The 22443-nt window shown below is 47.2% G+C and overlaps 1 long non-coding RNA gene across 1 annotated transcript in view; it reads left to right on the top strand.

The window, feature by feature from the left end:
* LOC138956698 (uncharacterized) overlaps positions 1-22117 on the top strand; it is a 30159-nt gene extending 8042 nt beyond the window's left edge. The window contains exon 3 of the long non-coding RNA XR_011452757.1: positions 21780-22117. This is a non-coding gene — a long non-coding RNA (uncharacterized lncRNA). The remainder of the gene's footprint in view (positions 1-21779) is intronic.
* Positions 22118-22443: the final 326 nt, after the last annotated feature.

Here is a 22443-nt window from a genome sequence, read left to right as displayed (position 1 = left end):
ATGGTTCTCAGGTCCTTTTCTGCTTTTTGGCAGCGGGCCAGTTCCTGGCAAGGGTTAGAGTGAGTTAGTTTTTATATTTAGTCAAGTTTTGACTAAATATTTTAACATCGAGGGGGAATCGAAACGAGGGTCGTGGTGTATGTGCGTATGTGTGTGTGTGCGTGCGTGTGTGTGTGTGTGTAGAGCGATTCAGACTAAACTACAGGACCGATCTTTATGAAATTTGACATGAGAGTTCCTGGGTATGAAATCTCGGAACGTTTTTTTCATTTTTTTGATAAATGTCTTTGATGACGTCATATCCGGCTTTTCGTGAAAGTTGAGGCGGCACTGTCACGCCCTCATTTTTCAACCAAATTGGTTGAAATTTTGGTCAAGTACTCTTCGACGAAGCCCGGGGTTCGGTATTGCATTTCAGCTTGGTGGCTTAAAAATTAATTAATGACTTTGGTCATTAAAAATCTGAAAATTGTAAAAAAAAATAAAAAATTATAAAACGATCCAAATTTACGTTTATCTTATTCTCCATCATTTGCTGATTCCAAAAACATATAAATATGTTATATTCGGATTAAAAACAAGCTCTGAAAATTAAATATATAAAAATTATTATCAAATTTTTTTTTTCGAAATCAATTTAAAAACACTTTCATCTTATTCCTTGTCGGTTCCTGATTCCAAAAATATATAGATATGATATGTTTGGATTAAAAACACGCTCAGAAAGTTAAAACGAAGAGAGGTACAGAAAAGCGTGCTATGCAGCATAGCGTAACCACTACCCCGCTCTTCTTGTCAATTTCACTGCCTATGCCGTGAGCGGTGGACCACGAGTATACGGTCTTGCTGCGTTGCATTGCGTTCAGTTTCATTCTGTGAGTTCGACAGCTACTTGACTAAATATTGTATTTTCGCCTTACGCGACTTGTTCTTTCTCACTGGGCCCTTTTTCTGACCTTTTGGCAGCAGGCCAGTGTTTTGGCAAGGTTTTTAGAGTGAGTTGGATTTTTCTTTCCCACCGCCTTGTTGAAGCTATCTGCTTTTATGTGATTCGGAGTAAGAATATGTAATTTAATCGAAAATTTTTAAGTAAATTTTCATTTCATTAATATACTTACCCGAATCACATAGTGTATTCCCTCCCGCCAACCCCGCATATGATTTTTTAGTCTATTAAGTCGTATGAAGTTACACGTGGTGTTTACAGGGGAAGTGACGTCACGTAACCCGGACGGGAGGTAACTCCCCGGGTAGATGGTCATTGCCATACCTGTGTTTACACTTTTTGTGTTGGGTTGCTCCCCTTTAAAATTGTTTAAGACGGGTAGCCTTTTCAGACCTTAAGCATGTAAGACTGCGTCAATGCTTTTATGTGATTCGGGTAAGTATATTAATGAAATGAAAATTTACTTAAAAATTTTCGAGTTAAACCCTGCTCAGAGCGCTTTACAATTTTCGGGAAATATACACACACAAAAATATTAACAGCTATTGTGTTTTCAGCGCAGCAATAGGGTCCGATATTTAGACGAGACAAGTATAATGCCGACGAGTCGAAGACGAGTCGCATTATACTTGTTCGAGTCTAAATATCGGATCCTATTGCTATGATGTCTGTGATGAAGGTGGATACACATTCACCATGCATGTACACGATAAAGCCGACAAACGATGGTTTGAGGGGGCAAGCTGTGTTCATTGTCAGCCATGATGATGATCCGTGTATGTAACAAGCGCCCTAACTCTCGTTAGTTATTTAACACATCTGTAGCAGTTGCTTCCCTTAGATGGTAACAGATTCTCAAACACTACATCTCTCCCCTTCTTGAATTTTAAGAAGTAAAATCCAAAATTACAAAATGGATAACTGGACAAGCAAAATGATAAGAAATGATATCTTCTCCTGAAGATTAAAGAATGATGCCTAGAAGTAGAAATGTAATGCTGACTAGAAATGTTTAACTTTACATTCAACAAGAAAAGTGTTCTCACTCCAAATCTTATGAAGTAATGCTTCAGCCTTATGAATTCTGAAAGTACTAACAAATAATAATCAAAGTAGAAATTAGTGTACTTATCTTCCCTTCTCATTAAAGAAAAACAAAACAAAACTGAATTTACGTGTTACCCAAAAATACTGAGAAATAATGCTTAACAGCAATGTGAAATAAAACGACACAATAGGCACTTGACATGGAAAATCTTGAAAATAAAATGTCTGCACAGGCACCAGAAATAAAATGATTTTAGAAAACATCAGTCAGTTCAACGTTCAAGTCGGAACAAAATCTTGCAGCTTGGTAGGTAAATGTTTTCCCTGTGCAAACGACGTGGAGTTGGTGCGACGTTAGTATGTGTGTTTTGTGCGTTTTGGTTTTGCTTGTTGTGTGCATGTTGCGAGTTTGGTTCATCTGTGTGAGGAAGAGTAACAGCTTCAGCTTTGGCGTCACTTGTTTCTGAAGGAGTTGGATGTTTGAAGAAACTGCTGTTTCGCGTGATTATCTTGTTTCCTCGGCGCGCAGAGATCATAGAACCGTTCTTTGACACAACAGTGAGGGGTGTTGGGTTGAATGGAGGAGTAGACTTCTTAATGGAAGTGTCCTTGATGAGAACAGAATCACCAATCTGAAGGTTGCTTGGTTTGACATTGTTCTTGTTGTCTGCGTAGAGCTTCATCTTGCCTTTGGCGCGGGCATCCTGTTGTCTCATCTTCGCGTCCGCTGGCTGCTGCGGCGGGAGTTGTGGTAGTCTGTTCTTGATGTTGCGACCAAAGAGGGCAGTAGCAGGGGCGACACCAGTTGTGCAGTGTGGAGTTGTTCTGTAGTCAAGAAGAAACTTGTACATTTCCTGTTTCCAGTTCAGCTGTTGTGCATGGGCGGCTTTGACAGTCTTCTTGACGGTACGCATAAAGCGTTCCGTTTCTCCATTTGCACGGGGGTGATCTTCCTGTGCTTGAACCCGGTGTGTGTTGCGTATGTCGCGAACTCGTGGCTGTTGAATGGTGGGCCATTGTCTGTCTTCAGAACATCTGGTATGCCGTATTCTGCGAAGATCTTGTCGAGACGTGGAATCACACTCCGGCTGGATGTTGATTGCAAAATGTCAACAACGGTGAATCTGGAATATTCATCTGTGATGACAAGGAGAATGTTTCCGTTGGGTGCGTCTGCGAAATCAGCACTCAGTTCAGACCAAGGTGCTGTGGGCAGTGGAGACATCTTCAGCGGTTCTCTGGCTGGTGTGTGAGTGGAGATTTGACAGGTTAAGCAGTTTTTTACCACTTTCTCGACAGTCTCTTGCATTCCTCGGAACCAAACCTTTTCTCGAAGCATGGCGACTGTCTTGACGATGCCTTGATGTCCAGTGTGAGCGACTTTCACAGCTTGAAGATGAAGAGACTCTGGGAGAACGATGCGTGTACCCTTGAGTAGAACTGATGCGTTGTGACTGAGTGAGAGTTCTGAACGACACAAGTAGAGGGTTCTGAAAGTTTTTGTGTCAACGTCGTCTTTGGCTTCCCAGTCACTGGTAAGGATTGCGTTGATCACTGCCATAAGGGTGACATCTTTCGCTGTTTCTGAGATGACGGTGTCTAACGTCATGGCTTTTGGAGTGGACGTGTCGACAACGTAGTGAAGATACTCTTCTGCGATCTTCTCTTCTCTGCTGCTGGGATGCTGTTGGACTGGATGTCGACTCAGATAGTCGGCGGGGTTGTCGAAACCAGGTCGGTACTGAACAGTCATTTCGTAGGGCTGTGTTCTCAGTACCCAGCGTTCAACACGAGCAGAGAGTTGAGCACGAGGGTTGTTGAACATGCTGACCAAAGGCTTGTGGTCAGTGTAGACAGTGAATGGAGCACCAAACAGGTAGATGTGGAAATATTCACAGGCCCATGTGATGGCGAGTGCTTCACGTTCTGTCTGTGAGTATCTTTGTTCTGTTGGAGTGAGCGCTCGGCTTGCAAACTGGATGATTTGCTTGTCTTGGGTCAGGACTGCAGAGATGCCTACAGGACTGCCGTCGGTGTAGATCTCTGTCGGTTTTCCTGGATGGAAGTAAGCAAGTGTCGTTGCTTTGCTGAGTTCTACTTTCAGCGTTCCGAGGGCTGCGTCATGCTTTTCATTCCACGACCATGGTGTTGTCTTCTTTGTCAGCAGACGGAGTTCATGGGTGAGTGTTGCATAGTTTGGAATGAAGTGTGCACCACAGAAGTTCATCATGCCGAGAAGACTTCTTACTTCAGATGCGTTGGTTGGTGTTGGCAGTTCAAGAATGGTCTTGAGCTTGTCTTGGCTTGGGGTGATGCCGTCTTCCCCGAAGATGTGACCAAGGAACTCAAGCGACTTCTTGTTGTACTCACACTTGTCAGCGATGAGAGTGAGGTCTTTCTCACGGAGACGCTGCATGAGAGCGCGTAGGTTGTTGTCATGGTCTTGCTGTGACGTACCGTAGCAGAGAATGTCGTCACTGATGTTTATGACACCCTTGTGGCCAGACAGTACTTGCCTGATGGTTTCTTGGAAGATCTCGCTTGCGGAGTTCACACCAAAGAAGAGGCGTCGGTATCTGTAGAGACCAAGATGTGTGGAGAACGTCGTGATGTAGCGTGACTCCTCAGCTAGTTCTAGCTGGTTGTAGCCTTGGTTCAGGTCAAGCTTGCTGAAAACTTTAGCACCTGCGAGCATGGTTTTCAGTTCATCAAGTGTTGGGGTAGCATGACGTTCTCTCCTGATGGCCTTGTTTGCAGAACGCATGTCGACGCACACGCGTACCTTGCCTGGAGACTTGGGTTTAGGCACCACAACTATAGGAGATACCCATGGTGTTGGACCAGTTGCCTTCTCGATGACACCAAGTTCTTCATCCTTTCGGATTTGTTCTTCCACATGCTTGCGGACATGAAAGGGAACACGACGGTAGTGCTGAGCGACAGGCTGTACCGTCTCGTCGATGTGGAGTTTGATCTGTCGATCATTGAGTTTACCAAGCTGGTTCTCTTGCTGAGTTTTGTGCTCGATGCAGTGGACGGTGGTCAGCAGCTTGAGTGTTTGCGAGGTTGACCAGCTCAGGATGGGTTTCTCATTGCCTGGAACAACACATATCGTGGCTGAGCAGGATGCTGTGTCAGTGTGTAGTTCAGCGCAAAACTGTCCAAACGCACGGATGGAGTGTTGATTGCCGTACGCAGAGATTCTCACGTTTGACGGGCTGAGCGGTGGCTTGGGTGTAAGACTTTCATAATCTGTCCGTGATAGCAGATTGACTGTAGCTCCGGAATCAGCAAGGAAGGTTGTCTGTTGTCCGTTGAGGTAGACCTTGAAGCGTGGCAGTTGATGCGAGTTGCCGTTTGCAGTGAAGACGTACTCAGTGTCTGAGTCATTGCCGTCGTCGATGAACGAAGCGTCGTTGTTGTCACATTCACCATGTTGCTCAACGTGGTGAACAGGTTTGGGCTTGTGCTTGATAGAGCGAGGCTGTTGGGAGGAGGAGGAAGAGGATGCACTGCCCCTTCCACCTGTCCCTGATCTTGCCGTTGCGTGGACTGGAACGGCAGACGGATGAGAAGTGGTTGAATTTTCCACAGGAGCGGCACTGTTTGTTGAAAGCAGGGCACAAACGCTGTCCCTTCTCATGCGGCCATGTACCACCACAGTTCTTGCAATGCTCGGTTGGCTGGTTATGACGTCGATCAGGCTGATGCTGGCTTGATGTAGCTGAACGATGGAGTCGGTTAAACTGCACCGTCTTCATGCATTTTTCTTGAGTAAGAAGCAGTCAACTCCAATGTGCGGGCATACTGCAGGAGGTCAGACAGTGTCATTTCTCCCGTAGCGATATAACCTTGAATGGTTGAAAACGACGTTAAACACCAAATAAAGAAAGAAAGAAAGTGTCATTCCTGGGTTGCTCAGGCCCTTCTCTCGCACCTTGTTCACTTTGCAACCGGTTATCAGCTGCGATTTAATTTCAGACTCAATGTTTGCAAAGTTACAGAGAGAGGCATGTCGTTTCAGCTGTTGATAAAAAATGTCAACACTGTCAGATGTTTGCGTGAGCTGTCTGAAGGTAAAAACCTGATACTCTCTGTTGATCTGTGGGTTAAAATGTTCATTGATACGATCAACAAGTTTCTGGAAGTGAGTCTCACCCTCCCGAGGGGTCAGATCAGCAGCTGGAAAAGAGTCCACAATGTCATTCACAGCGTACTTAAGCAGCAACGCTTTCTTCCTCTTGTCGTTGGCAATGTTGAATGCAACGAACAGGTTCTCTAGTCTTGCGATCCACTTGCTCCATCTGATAGACAGGCCATCAGACGAACAGTCAAACGAAGGATAAGTAGGTAGTGCAGATAACTGTTCAGCCATGTTGGAAGTTGAGAAGCACGCACGTGGCCAGTCAGAAAAGTGAGATTACAAAGTTCTTGCACAAGGTAGAGCCGATATGTACGTAAAATAATTTACCTCGTCGCCAATATGATGTCTGTGATGAAGGTGGATACAGATTCACCATGCATGTACACGATAAAGCCGACAAGCGATGGTTTGAGGGGCAAGCTGTGTTTATTGTCAGCCATGATGATGATCCGTGTATGTAACAAGCGCCCTAACTCTCGTTAGTTATTTAACACATCTGTAGCAGTTGCTTCCCTTAGATGGTAACAGATTCTCAAACACTACAATTGCTACGCTGAAAACACAATAGCGATTATATAGCTGTTATGACCTTGATTTGTTGTTCCAAACTTACAAAATGACAGTTTTTGCGTCGATGCGTTGATCTCAGGTTTTGATAGCAGACAAACTTCTTACGCGCATCATGTTCGCGCAGACATGCACACCGCTACACGCTTTCTGACTTTGGAAGAAAAACGGACTCCAAGTGCATTCGATTTCACAACACAGTTGTTGAAACAGCTTTTTAAGTTGTCGGCGTATGCTGTTGTCGATAGAAACATCGCCGTGGTACAGATGGGTAAACCGGAACCATGCGTCTTTGTTATCGACAATATGCTTTTGGATATTGAGAAAAATGGCCGACTTCCGTAGCATTATGCTTTGATGATCGGAAGAGACCATCCAATCACAGCCCCCGAATTCCCCCACGTGTTCATCAGAATAGCTATATAATTGTATACTGTCTCATTCACACGATTATTTTGCAGTATAATACATTCAATCACATATTCTTACCTCAACTCACATAAATGGCATTAACTTCAGTTCATTGCTAAGATATTGAAGTAGTACTCGACCCTGGTAAGGGGGGAAGTAACTCCCTAAGAAAAACAATCCGTAGTCAAGGACGGGAGTCACCTCCCCTACCGGTAACCCGCACATGCGCGGTCCTGCTACCGGCCGTCATTCCACCCACTTCAACACTCCTGCACAGACGTGTTGTGGTACTCCGGCATATTTTTTGCCTTGGCCTTCGTGGAAGGCCATTTGACCCTGGTCTTTGCGTTGCTATCTTTAGGTAAGATCGTTTCACTATCTCTTCGCTGCGTTCGTTCGAGTATTTTCGTTCGTTTGAGTATTTTCGCTGTTGTAATTCATCTCCACGTGCGCGTGTTCGATATTGCAAATGGCGGACAAAAACTCAAAAAGCAAGGGCAAACTTGTTTCCCTACTCTCTTCACCGGGAAAAGAGAAGGATAAAGACAAGTCTAAGTCTAAATCAAAGACGCGTGCCTCTGTGGCTTCTTCACAGCCTACTTCTTTAATTCTGGTTACGGACCCGGTGACTAAGAAGACAGAACTGGTTTCGCTCGACTCTACGTCACCGTCACCGGTTTTCCCTACGCGGGAACGTTCTTCTTCTCCTCTCTCGCGCTCGCAGACGCCACGGTCTAGCGAGTCCGTGTCGCGGGAAGAAATTCTGGCTATGTTCGCAACTCTGAAACATGACCTAGTTGCCTTACATTCGGCGGAAAGGCCTGTCGCTCCCCTCCCGCCTGGCGTGGGGGGGGTGGCTTCTCTTTCTAGGCTGCGGCCGTCCGCGACGATCACGTCGGACGATCTCGGGCCGGATTTTTCTGGTTCGGTTGCGGATTCCCCTGCCTTGTCAGGGGGGTTCGCGGCCTTAGCGCCGCCCGGTTCCAGCGCTTCGGCGTTGGGCGGCGTTTGTGGGAGTCCCCATCTTTTTGGGGGCTCACACTTGCCTGCGGGCCCGGGTTACGCTCTTGCGTTGCCGGGTTCGCAGACGGCTCCTCCCCGGCAGTACACCGTCCATCACGTGGCGGGTGCGCTAGGGAGCGGCGTAGCGCGCCAGCCTGCCCCCCTGGGATCAGTTTCGGCTGTCCCGGCCTCTGGGGGGCAGGCAGCAGCGTCTTGTTTGCCCAGCTCTGGCCTACAAGATTCTGTCGGCGGTCATCGACCTGTAGCTCTTGGTTCGGCTGCCGGCGTTCCTGGTTGGAGTTCGCAGGGGGTAGGCTCCTCTGGTTGCCCCTCGGGGCTTCCGGTCAGGCCTGCCCGCGGATTGTCGTCCTCGACTTCCGGTTGTGCTGTGGCAGGCACTTCCGGTGGAGGACAGCGGGCTAGTGGTTCCGGTGGCAGTGTCCCTGCTATCCCGTCCCTGGTTACGCATCGACTTCCGGCCCCGACTTCCGGTTCCGCCGCGGCGGTTCCGGTTGTCGGCGGTGCTGTTGGTGGACAGTTTGCGGCGCTTCCGTCTATTGTTCAACCGACTCTAGCCACTTCCGCTTCCGTGGACGGGTGGGTTTCCGGTTTACCGGACCCTCCTTCTGATGGAGATCAGGAAGGTTTTGGAGAGGAACAGGAAGGGGATGAGGATCGTTCCGAATCCGTTACCCCCTTACGGATTCCCAATAAGCTGGGCCCTACTCTGGAGTTGGCTGCGGAGATAACCTCACGGTACTTCCCTGAGGGTGTCTCCGCCGACTCTACTGTTGTCGCACCCCCTCCTTCTGCTTTGGCAGACTTTGCGGGCGCGGGGGACACGAGGGCGAAGTTCCGTTTCATGGAATCTCCTTCCGTCCCGTTTGTGATGGCTCAGGTGTTGGCGGACGCTAACACACCCTACCCTCTTTTGGCTGCTCATGGGGAAGCCCCCCCTTCTGCCCAGCCTTGGTTAACCTCGGCTCAGGCAGGCGGCGGCCTCCCAGCCAACTCAAGAAGATCGCGGCTGCCTAGCAGGCCACATTCTCTTCTCTCCTCTTTTTCGCTGCCCACAGCTCCACTTCTGGTGACTCCGGAACTGGCTCGCTTGCGGCAGGATGGTTATAGCCGAGATAGGACTTCCGTTTGTACGGAACAGAGTCTACTCGGGCTGGAGGAAAGCGGTCGTTCTTCCCTTGAACTGACCTCTTTAGCGGAAACGCTCATCCGGTCTCTCACGAGAGCCATCGCTTCGTCCATCGAGCCTTTTAGGTTTCGTGACGATGCTATTGAGGCTGATGCTGCCATGCTCCTGGCGGCGCTTGCGAAGGTCACTGACAGTCAGATGACGCTTGCTGCTCGGCTCTACTCTCAGGTGGTGTTCTGGAGGCGCGAGGCTTTTCTTAACGGCTCTCGCCTGACGGATAAGGCCACCATAGACTCTTTGAGAGTCTCTCCCTTTTCAGAGGGTGCGTTGCTGGGGTCTCGCTCTTTGGATGCCCTTCGGCAGCAAACTGAGGAAACTCGTGACCAACATGTGGTGCAACTGACGGAACTCGCTCTTAAGCAGCACAGCAACAAACCACGGAGTTCTACGTCGGCGCCAGACAGCTCTTCTGGGCAGCAGTCGTCTCGCGCAGGTAGGGGTGGGTCACGGTCCCGTCCTTACCAGCGTAAACCTTCCTTCGGGAAGCGGGGGTCTGGGCGCAAGCCCAACCCCCAATGAGCCACCCCCGATCCAGTCACCCCCCCCCCAGCCTCTACCCTTTTGGTAGCAGGCGGCCTCTTCCGGGTCCTGACAGCTTGGCTGTCTCGGACAAGCAGCCTATGGAGCATGGGGGTGATTCGATCGGGGTTCCGCCTTCCTTGGCAGGAAGGCAAAGCCCCTTCGTCCAGGGCGCCGGCCAACTTCCGGTTTCCGGTCAGCCCAGACGCTCAGGAGACTTTACAGGCGGAAATCCTTCTCTTTCTGCGGAAGCAGGCTATAGAGGAGTTTCTCGGCCACCCCTTCTTGGGACTTTACGGCACAATTTTGGTTGTCCCCGGGGTGTTGCACCAAGGCATGGTGTTCGATTCACGGGAGTGGGCAGTCCGTCCAACTCAACGTCGTTTATACAAACTGCAGGCGCGCCCTTTTCAGGCGGCGCTCAGTCCAGTCTGGAATCCGACGTCACACGGCTGGGACGTCTCAGTTCCGTTTCGGGGTCTGGTCGCAGCAGACCACGCCTCAGTGGATGAACACTCCTTGGCTTCTGTTTCATCACTTTCTCTCCGCTTTCCAGTGCACCCATTTGTTGTTTCTTTACGACAACACGGCGGTCTCTGCTTATTCCAACAAACAGGGCGGGTCCCGATCTCGGCTGTGGTCCAGCCGAGCATGCGAGACTCTCTCTTAGATCCTGATCTCGGCTCGCTATCTGCCCGGCTGCCTGAACGTCCTTGCCGACGTCATCAGCCGTTCCTTCCAGACCCTCCACACGGAGTGGACCATCACCCATCAGGCGCTCCTCCTTCTTTGGGCGCAGGTAGAGCGTCCGATGGTCGTCCTTTTTGCCACGAGATTTTCACCTCGCCTCCCGATCGTCGCGTCTGTTTCCGGGCCCGGAAGCTTGACAAATCGACACGATGACGATCAGCTGGGCAGGGCTAGAGGCTTACGCCTTCCCTCCCACTCCACTCATCGGAAGGGTTCAGCCTAAAGCCGACTTGGAGCGGCTTCATCTCCTTCTCGTGGCACCGCGCTGGCCCAGTCAGCATTAGTTCCCGGACCCCATGCGGCTCACCAGCGGCCCGCCAATCCCGCTCGGCCGCCGGCGAGGGGAGCTTTTCCAGCCCAGAACGGGGACTCTGCACATCGCCCCGAGGGCCTGGATCCTCACGCCTGGAGAGGGTTCGAAGATCACTGGGGTGCTCAGGCGCCTCCGTTTTCGCTTTTGGACTTAGGCCAGAAAGGCTCACAGGCCACCTCCTCTGTCTACTAGTCACACTGGCTGGCTCGGACTCGATGGTTTGCGGCTAATATTGTTGTCCCGGTCGCCCTGCGATCAATGCAGGTCGCAAACCATCTGGCATGGCTCTCCGCTCGGGGACGCGCCGCGTCCGCTTTGAGCGCTCGCCGCTCAGCCATCTCTGTTACTTTTAAGCAACTTGGACGCTCCATCTCCCTCGGGGGAGTTATCGCGAGTGTGCTAAAGGGCGCGGCCCTCAGTTCTGCAACGGAGAGAACTTCTGTCCCGGCTTGGGACGTTCTTCTAGTACTCGAATTTCTCCGTTCTAGTGCTTTTGAACCTTTACAAGACGCTAGTCTCTCTGACCTTACGCGCAAAACTCCCATGCTCATACTGCTCGCTTCCGCGCGGAGGGGCAGTGAGATCCACGGCCTCTCAGGCCTAGACCGGGATATCACTTTCGGAAGAGACGGCTCGGTTTCACTGCGTGTCCGTCCCGATTTTCTCGCCGAGAATCAAAAACCTGGTCCACTTTCACCGATCATTTCCATTCGGCCTCTCCGGGACATTTTTAGCCCCCGGCGATCCGGATTTTTCTAACTGCCCGGTACGCGCGCTTAAGGCTTACTTGTCGCGCACCGCTCCGTTTCGAGCATCAGCTCCGAAGTTGTTGTTTATTTCGATCATTTCAGCCCGAAATAAAGACTTTGCAAAAACCACGCTTTCCAGATGGTCTTCCACACTTATAAGGCATGCTTATCAGTGGTGGCAGACACAAAAAGGGGGGGGGGCAGTCAGTCCTTCCTCCTCGATCACCTCGTATGCACGAGGCTTAAGCGTGGGCAACTTCCTTAGCTGTCCTCAAGTCTGGAAGGATGTCAGACGTCCTCAAAGCTGCATACTGGACGACTCATGATGTCTTCCTCAGCTACTACCTCCGGGGCATTGCCAGCACTTACCCGGACGGTACCAACTGCCTCCCAGCTATGGTTGCCGCAGGCCAGATACTTCCAAGAGATTAATGTGAGTATCCCACCGCCTTTATGTGCAATCTGCCATTTATGTGAGTTGAGGTAAGAATATGTGATTGAATCGAAAATTTCAAAACTAAATTTTCATTTAATTAATATACTTACTCAACTCACATCGTTTATACCCTCCCATCCATCCCCGCTAACATTATATGTGTTACAGGTGTGTGTTTCCGTGGGGGAATGACGGCCGGTAGCAGTACCGCGCATGTGCGGGTTACCGGTAGGGGAGGTGACTCCCGTCCTTGACTACGGATTGTTTTTCTTAGGGAGTTACTTCCCCCCTTACCAGGGTCGAGTACTACTTCAATATCTTAGCAATGAACTGAAGTTAATGCCATTTATGTGAGTTGAGTAAGTATATTAATTAAATGAAAATTTAGTTTTGAAATTTTCGATTATACTACATACGTGAGAGAGACACCCGTGAGATAATAATCGTTCAAATCACACGTGTGTATATCATGTAAATGAGGTCATGTCAAGCAAGTCTGGCAGGGACCTGTTTTTGGCTCACGTAAGTGTAGCCTATGCGATGGTAAACTTTGTCTGTCTGTGCGTGCGTGCGTGCGTATGTATGTGTGTATGTCTGTGGTAGAAACTTTAACATTTTTGGCTAAACACCGAAATACTCATTTCACGTGGTTAATTTTCAAGCACCATCTTCAAATTATTGAAGCAATGATCAACATTGTGTCGGCATGTGTGTAGTTAAAGCGTGTATCCAAAGAAAACGGGTGGTGGGGGGTTTTGAAGGGGTACAAGCAGTTGACTGGTTTGTGTCGTGTTTGGCATGTAGACGGCAGGTCAGGTGTCAAGATCAGGTCAGGGGTCGCGCGAAGGATTGTGGTCCAGTTCTCACCTCGCCGATTCGCCGGGGAAGACGATTTCATGTTGTTCGGTTTCTAAGCTCCAGAAAAGTAAATAAAGAAGATACCAAAGGGAGATTTCCTACAATTTGATCTGCACAGCGTGTTTCCAATGTCCACGCGAGGAAGAGCTGTCGAAAGCGCGGCAGTCAGTGTCGATCTTGCAGCCGTATCCCGGTAAGTTCAGAGACAGATCTAGTGTCTCCCACTCTGATAACGTGTCACCTACTGTTAATCCGTTTTGTTTTAATTTCTTTTTATTTCAGCAGACACGGATGTCAAACACAGTGCTAGGCAGTCACCTCTAGTGAAATGAGTTGATCTAAAGTGCCTGTAATGTTTGGATGTCTTTGCTCGTGGTTCGATTTATGTGAATTTCAAGACTTGCAGTAGAGTCTCAAGTTAAGTTTACTCTGCCCGAAAAAAAACTGTCCACCATTTACTTGAACATGCAGATATAAGGAAACGGAATGAATCTGTTCTCAAAGTCAAAATGATCACGATTTTTTCCTCAGATTCAAAACATGCACTGTCATGGTTTTGTCTGTACAATTTAGTAAGTCTTTGCAACAACTTCCTTGAACGTGAAAGACAGTTTTTGAATGCTAGATCTGTATCGCGTTTCATTCCAGACTCGATCCTCTCTTTGATTGTAGATCTACTGTTTGCTGTTTACGCACTATCATATGATTCGCTATGTAACGTTTGGTAAGCTTACCTTGCAACAGCTTTCTTGTCTTTGTTGGCATTTCTGGCTGTGTTGACCGTCAGAATTATTTTAAGAACCAGGCTGCTGCAGTCGACATGTTTCGCATATTGTAGGGTTACCATGCTGCATAGGTAAAGTGGCTTGTATAACCTGACTATTCTGTTTCAAAACACTGTTTATATTTGTGTAGGTTGTAGTCATCATATTAACTAATCGCATTTTGCCATTTGTTTCAGAAAGGAGGTTAACCTACAACAAGATCGACGCTATGTCAGATATATGCCTCAGCCACATGAAGACTTCCGAATTTAGATCTACTCGGCATGGTGACAAGTCTTGATGAAAAGTATAGGACTGAGGACAGCAGTGGAAAAAGTGCCCACATGGCAGGTACCTAACCTATTACCCTAGTCATTTTATCTGTTTGCCTTCTTTTGAAAATTATACATGGAGTTGATATGATGCGTTAGTTTTAACTGTGTGTGTGTGTGCGTGTGTGTGTGTGTTTGTGTGTGTGTGTGTGTGTGTGTGTGTGTGTGTGTGTGTGTGTGTGTGTGTGTGTGTGTGTGTTACGGAGTGAGTGAGTTTGTGTTATGTTACTGTTTGTTGATTTCTTATGGGAGCCTTGAAGGCTTCGCCTCTTGTTCCACTGCTTATGATGCCAAAGTCACCGAGACAAACGTCATTATAGAAACAAATTGCGCTCGCTAATTACCCTCGATGATTTTTTGACTCACATGCGTAGCAAAAGTGAGTCTATGTACTCACCCGAGTCGTCCGTCCGTCCGTCCGTCCGTCCGTCCGGACGTCCGGACGTCCGTCCGTCCGTCCGGAAAACTTTAACGTTGGATATTTCTTGGACACTATTCAGTCTATCAGTACCAAATTTGGCAAGATGGTGTATGATGACAAGGCCCCCAAAAAAATACATAGCATCTTGACCTTGCTTCAAGGTCAAGGTCGCAGGGGCCATAAATGTTGCCTAAAAAACAGCTATTTTTCACATTTTCTCTGAAGTTTTTGAGATTCAATACCTCACCTATATATGATATATAGGGCAAAGTAAGCCCCATCTTTTGATACCAGTTTGGTTTACCTTGCTTCAAGGTCAAGGTCACAGGAGCTCTTCAAAGTTGGATTGTATACATATTTTGAAGTGACCTTGACCCTGAACTATGGAAGATAACTGTTTCAAACTTAAAAATTATGTGGGGCACATGTTATGCTTTCATCATGAGACACATTTGGTCACATATGATCAAGGTCAAGGTCACTTTGACCCTTATGAAATGTGACCAAAATAAGGTAGTGAACCACTAAAAGTGACCATATCTCATGGTAGAAAGAGCCAATAAGCACCATTGTACTTCCTATGTCTTGAATTAACAGCTTTGTGTTGCATGACCTTGGATGACCTTGACCTTGGATCAAGGTCACATGTATTTTGGTAGGAAAAATGTGTAAAGCATGTGAGTCGTATGGGCTTTGCCCTTCTTGTTAGAACTAACACGTCACGCCACACTTTCAGAGTGACGTTTCTTTACTTTGACGTAATAGATTGCACGAGGCTTTAGAAGAGATCGAGGTTCCAAAACAAGCGTCTTCAATTTAGCTGCCTCGACTGCAGGACATTTTCAGTAAAATACACGTAAGTACAGTATGTAGGATAAACAGAATACTACATGGCTTGCTGTGTCGTACCAGATTAAATCACATATTCTTACTCCAACTCACATATATAGCATTAACCTCTGTTTGATGCTTAGACATTGAAGTACTTAACCCTGGTAACAGGGGGAGGTAACTCCCAAACAAAAACAAAACCTTGACGACAAGGCCCTGGTAGTTACCTCCCCTCACCGGCAGCCCGCGCATGCGCGGCACCTATCGGCGGTATACCTCATTCCCTACTTCAACACGTTTGTGTTCAGACGTTTATTTGTACTTCTTAGGCTTTTCAGCCTTTGGTCTCCTGTGAGGAAGACCATTGACCCTAGGTACATCTTGCTAAGCTGTTGGTGAGATCTTTCTTGTTTACAACTTTTGTTTAATTGACTGTTCACTGGTGAAAATGTCTCTCTCCGTTTTCACGGAGTTGGTTTTGTTTTCACTATGGCGGACGAGAGCAGTTGCTCACTCAGACATTTTTTTGTCATTGTCCGCCGAGCAGTTAGTTTGTTGTTCAAGCTTAAGTCTAGTGACTTATCTGTAACTGATTATTCTTGTTATAGCTTGTACCGCCATTTGCATTGGTAAATTGTGTTGTAACTTGTCCTCTGTATTCACGGAGTTGTAGTTTCAACATGGCGGACAAGAATTGTAGCGCTGCTAGGCAGGTGACATTCGTTTGCCTGCTGAGCAGTTCATTCCGTTGTTTAAGCTTAAAGGCACAGTAAGCCTCCCGTAAACCATCACAGAGCTCCCCGAGCGTCTAAATACAGTACAAGCACACTTCCATTTGAACGCTCACCGAACGGGAACATCCTGGCTGCTTTCTGTCGAGCGTGAGACATTTTCCAAGAATTTATTTTCGTAGACTTGTTCCGTTAACAACAACGGCGCCTCGTTTTTGCGCTAGACCTGACTTTTAAAATCTAAATAATAAATTGACAGCTTGTTACACAAACATTCTTTAATCATAAAAGAATTCGTTTTTCATCAAGACAAGATCAGAACAATTCGAAGTTGTGAAAGTTTAAAAAAAGAAAAGCCCGTAAACAGGGTCACGCAAGGGTCGTAGCAGACGACGGCCCGGTTTATCAGTGCAAATCGCCGTTCCTCTCAACAGTCAAAAGCCATCGCTAGAGTTCTTGTGAACCACAGCCGTTGTTTCGTGCATAAAAAACGTGCTATTGTAGATAAGCTCACGTCGAGTCGCATTCAAATGACTAACTATGACGACTGCATTGTGAAAAGGGGGAAAACTGGATCACACGGGTTCACGATGGCCCAGGGGTAAGATAAACCACGCAAAAATAAATTCTTTGAAAATTGTTCGCTCTTTACGGAGGGCACCTAGGATGTTCTCAATTGGTGAGTGTTTAAATGAAAGGGTGTTTGTACTGTGTGTAAAAGCCTGACCGTATCTGTGATGGTTTACGGGAGGCTTACTCTGCCTTTAAGTCTAGTGACTTATCTTTTACAGTTTGTTATTGTTCTAGCGTGTACCGCCATTTGCATTTTGTTATTTTGTGTTGTTAACTTGGTGTCTCCGTCTTCACGGAGTGGTAGGTTTTCAACATGGCGGATAAGAGACGTAGCGCTGCCAGGCAGGTGACTTTGTTTACCTGCTGAACAGTTCGTTCTGTTGTTTAAAGCTTAAGTCTTTTGACTTTTCTTTACAGATTATTATTGTTTTAGCTTGTACCGCCTTTTGCATTTGGTAATTTGTGTTGTAAACTTGGTGTCTCCGTCTTCACGGAGTTGTTGTTTTCAACATGGCGGACAAGAGCTGTAGCACTGCCAGGCAGGCGACTTTGTTTACCTGCTGAGCAGTTCGTTCTGTCGTTTCAGCTTAAGTCTAGTGACTTATCTTTAACAGTTTATTTGTTTATAGCTTGTGCCGCCGTTGCATTTTGGTATTTGCGTTGTTAACTTGGTACTCCGTTTCACGGAGTTGTGGTTTTCAACATGGCGGACAAAAGCTGTAGCGCTGCCAGGCAGGTGACATTGTTTACCTGCCGAGCAGTTCGGCTTTCTTTTTTTTTGCTTAAGCAGTTTTGTTTTTCTTTAGAGTGCTTCTTTTAGCTAGGCAAAGGGATCACACTCTATTTTTAGATTTTCTTGCTTTTACTGGTCGGGAAGTTTTGCGATCAGGTTAGCATAGAATCATTACGGGTCGTTTCGACCCGTTATTGCGTTATCGCCTGCCTTTGTCTTCTTTCCAGAAAGTCAAGAATAGATGCAGGAGATGTTGACTTTTAGAGGGGTGGCTTGTTCCGCCTTTGCAGCGGTTCCACACGCAGTCGGCGACTCTGCCTACGATGTCGAGGTTTCGGCTGTCAGTGGCCGTGACCTCTGCTGATGTGACTGCCCTCAACTGTCGGGTTCTGCCGACGAGGTACGTGTTTTGGAAAGTTCGATGCGTTCCGCACCTACAAGTGTAGTTCGTCTCGACTGAAACCCTACCTGTCTCTTTGGGGTCGGCACCACCGGCTCCTCGTGACGGGTTCTACTGCTTCGGCAAGGGGTTTTCGGCCACAATATCGCTTTCATGTGATCGTGGCACTTTCTGTTTGTTGCCATCACCTTCCGGCTTCAACCCTACGGGGTTTCCGGTTGTTGGTGGCAATGGCAATCTGTCTCTCACTTTCGCTTCCGCTCGTTCGGTTTCAGATGGTGGGGACTGAACGTGTCAGCTTCCGGTCAGAACACCACTGTTTCCGGTTGCTTTCACTCGGGATTGCCAGCTACTTCCGGTTCGCCGGTTCCGGGGTATGGTAGCAACGGAAACCCTACCTGTCTCTTTGGGGTCGGCACCACCGGCTCCTCGTGATGGGTTCTACTGCTTCGGCAAAGGGGTTTCCGGCCACATCTGGATCACCTTCGGGCGATCGTGGCACTTTTTGTTTGTTGCCATCAGCTTCCGGCTTCAACCCTACTGGGTTTCCGGTTGTTGGTGGCAACGGCAATCCGTCTTTCACTTCCACTTCCGCTAGTTCGGTTTCGGATGGTGGGGGACTGAACGTGTCAGCTTCCGGGCAGAACACTGTGTTTCCGGTTGCTTTCACTCGGGATTGCCAGCTACTTCCGGTTCCGGTTCGCCGGTTCCGGGGGTAAGGTAGCAACCTTTTCTTGCCGGTTCCTCATAGTGCGGCTGCATGAGATTCCGGTACTGGGGGATCATCATTTCCGGTGCGGATCAATGATGGTTCCAGGATTGGTCAGTCTACGTCGGACAACTTTGTTGTTGACGGTACGGACTTTGACGAGGATCGGGACGACTCTTCTGAGATTGAGTCTACCTTTTGAGTCGAGAAGAGACTTCCTCGACCATTGGATTTGGCCGCTGAGGTTGCTTCTAGTGGTTTGCGGAAGGGGTGACGTCTGCTTCTCATCTTGCAGCTCCACCGCCTTCTGCATTTGGCACATTGCCGGCTACCTTCGGTTCCGCTTCGTCGGTTTCGGGTTGTGGTAGCGTTCTTTCTTTACCGGTTCCGCACAGCGTGGCTGCACGGGGTTCCGGTACTGGGGGACAATCATCTCCGGCTTCGGCCATTGATGGTTCTAGGAACGATGACTCTTTGCCAGTAGACTTCCAATGTCAACCCTTTGGGTTTCAGGTCGTTGGTGGCATTGGTACCCTGTCTTACACTTCCGATTTCGCTTCGGCCGTTCCGGCGAGTGAAGGATCATACGCATTAGCATCAGCTCGCACCTCCAGGGTGTTGCGGGTGCTTCTGCACTGGGGTTTCGGCTATTTCTGGTTCGTCTTCCGACGTTCCAGGTAATCGTAGCACTTTGTTCTTTCCTGTTGATTTGGCAGCGAAATTAATTCCAGATTTTTCTTGAAGACACTTCGTCTTTGGAGTCTTTTGACAGGTTGGCTTCCCGGGTTTCGGTTATGCCGACCAGTCTTTCTTGTTTTCTGTTTTGGCTTTTGATACGTAGTCAATTGCCTACAAGCAGACTGACCTACGGGCACAACGGCTTTCAGCCATTTTGTTCATGCCACTCCAGGCTTCGGCCATTGTATTTTCCGCACTTTCGGTTGCTTGCGTACAACCAGAATCGCGGCTTCCTCTCAAGGAGTTCTTCAGGCTTTCTTTTAACTTCTGTCTTGGCAAGAAGTTTTTAAAGTCAGTTTGAGGGCAGCAGGACTGCCGGTTTACGGCACCTTTGTCTAACTTACTCGACGGGTAACGACGGTCCAGGTCATAGCCATGGTTATTCATTGGCTTTTTCTGTCACAACCCACGAGGATTATGAGTCCTTGTTTTGTTAGACTTAGACTCTTAATGCAGGAAGCAGTACTGCGTCATACGCTCGGTCTTGCTTGGGTTGACACTCAAAGCAGGTCATGCACCAGTATCCATGCTTCTTGGGGGTACCTTTCTTCAAGCATGGCAAGAGTCAGGGCTTTTTTCGTCGCATTGCTCTGCTCGTCCTTTGTTGTGAGGTAGGGGACACTGGTCTGTATGTCCAGGTTTCCTTGTCTGTCTTCCCAGGGTGGGGCGTCAAGGGAGAAAGATGGTGGCTCCACTAGCTCTGGCATCTCTGTCTGATGTTTCTTCTGCAAAGCCCTTGCCTCCAGAGCGAAGCTTGATCTTTTCAGCCTGCCTAAGGACATCTTCTTGAGTCTGTCACTCATTGGATGGTCATGAGTGCACTGGTACTTGGTGGCTTGTACCATTGTTTTGCAGTCTCGCCTTTTGCTCAGTGGAGGAATGCCAGTCACCTGTTCCATCTTCTGTATGGGTGTTGATTTCATTGCGCCCGTGATGATTCTCAGCGCTTGGTTCTGTACTTTGTCTAGGGCCTGCTGGTGTGTCTTGGCTGCTGTTGCCCAAGAGCTTGATCCGTACTCGAGGTGCGGTCGTACAGTCCCCTGGTAGACTGTTTTCAGGATCTTCTCGTTTGCACCCCAGTGTGATCCTGCCAGCTTCCGCATGATGTTTAGTTTTCTCCTGGCCTTTCCCTCTGCATTCATGATGTGTTGTTTCCAGGTCATGCGCTTGTCATAGGTGACCCCCAGGTATGTTTGCTGGTCTTCAAATCCTACATACTGTACTTACGTGTATTTTACTGAAAATGTCTTGCATTCGAGGCAGCTAAATTGAAGACGCTTGTTTTAGAACCTCGATCTCTTCTAAAGCCTCGTGCAATCTATTACGTCAAAGCAAAAAAACGTCACTCTGAAAGTGTGGCGTGACGTGTTAGTTCTAAAGATTCATCGAGGGTAATTAGCGAGCGCAATTTGTGTTTCTATAATGACGTTTGTCTCGGTGACTTTGGCATCATAAGCAGTGGAAAAACAGGTCCCTGCCAGACTTGCTTGACATGACCTCATTTACATGATATACACACGTGTGATTTGAACGATTATTATCTCACGGGTGTCTCTCACGTATGTAGGATAAAACAGTTACTGACACTGACGGTGCAAAGAGATGTAGCAATTTAATTGATGTTTTATTTGATGTTCATGAATTTTCCGTTCCTTTGATTATGTTCTGAACAAAATGTTGCGATAATCAAATATTCTAATGTTAATTGAAGGAGTTAAATAAACTTTTGAAGTTGCACTATTTTTGTGGCGCATTGAAGTGTATGTGTTTGGTGTAAACAGGTGTTCTTGGTGTGTGTGTTTGATGACTTTGATTGCATGTGTGTGTGCTCGTTCAATCGTCAAAACAACAACAAAGTCAGTACCTGAAAGGAATTCGATCGATACATAAATGTTATTTGCGTTTTTGACCAAAATATGACATTTTACACAGATCTCGACAGTCATTGTTCACCTCGACAGCGATAAAATAACGTATAATGAAACACACACACTTGTGCGCGGGAAGCACTACACATTGATAATACATGTAATGTTAATAATAATGTTCCTCCCTGTGTCTTTTCTTAGCTGAATGTTGTCATTTTAGTACAGTTGACCCCCCCCCCCCCTTTTAAGACCTCCAAAAATCTGAGAAAACTAGGTCTTAAAAAAAAAAGGCAGTCTTGAAATGGTGGTTAGTTTACAGAGGTTATGAACAGAAAATTTGAAAAAGCAAGATCTTAAATTGGGGGAAGTCTTAAATTGGGGGGGGGGGGGGGGGGGGGGGGTCTTAAAAGCGGGGTTCCACTGTATAGATCTATTTGTTCTGTTAAATGTTAACATTGGTGGGTCAGCTCTTGTTTTCACAAGCTGGTGTTGGAGTCGTGTTGTGTTCTTTCTTTTATCGACAAAGGTAGGTCAACCTGTAAATGGACTTTTGTGCCTTTCAACATTTTCATTTATTTCACTTGAGTCTTTACATTTTTTGTTACGTACATATTTTGAATTAGTTAGAAACTCAATCCCTCGCCTTTTCTTTATCCTTTCTCAAACCCAAGATCTGATGTTTCAAAATCATGCATGTTGTTTATCTTAACTCTGTAATTCTGTGTTGCAGGTCCTGTTGAATGCAAGTCTACCACTGCAGTCAAGTGCAGCAGCAATTTATAACTGCTGCTTTCTCTGCTACTCCTGGAAGTTTCTCTTGAAGCAAACGGCAACTTGAACAGCGACTGAACCCTGGGACATGCTCATTGTAACAGGAAAGAGAATATTTTAGACCAATAAAAGGAAAAAACAATGCAAAAAGTAAGCAGGCAAGACTGGGAGAAAGAACGAAAAAGATAAAACAAGCAAACAAGCAAGACGGAAAGCAAAACAGACGGTGAGCCAATATGATTTGTTGAAAGTGTTCTGGTTACACTGTTTACAACGAGAAGATAGTTCTGCTGAAGTGTGCCTTTGGGTTTGGTTGTTTCAGAAGCTAAATACCTGTATTTGAAGTGCCTTCAACTATGTTTCACAGAATTCTCGGCTTCCAATGTTTTACTATGCTTGTTTGTGATACTGGCTGTGACTGTTGCTTAAATTTAGATGCTGATATAAAAAAATAAAAATAAAAAGCAAAACGTGTTTTGAGTAATGAATTAACAAAATCTCTCCAATAGGTGAGAATAAGATAATGTTGTTCTTGTCTACCAGTATGCTGATGTAAATAAATTAGTTAATTTTCCTTTTCATACACAGTACATAGCCAGACCAAAGAAGCTGTGATACCATTG

Source organism: Littorina saxatilis, unplaced genomic scaffold (genome assembly GCF_037325665.1).
Source record: "Littorina saxatilis isolate snail1 unplaced genomic scaffold, US_GU_Lsax_2.0 scaffold_221, whole genome shotgun sequence".
In the NCBI taxonomy this organism is placed as follows: Eukaryota; Metazoa; Mollusca; class Gastropoda; order Littorinimorpha; family Littorinidae; genus Littorina; species Littorina saxatilis.
Note: the sequence above shows the minus strand (reverse complement) of the source record. Positions and strands in the feature narration are given on the sequence as shown.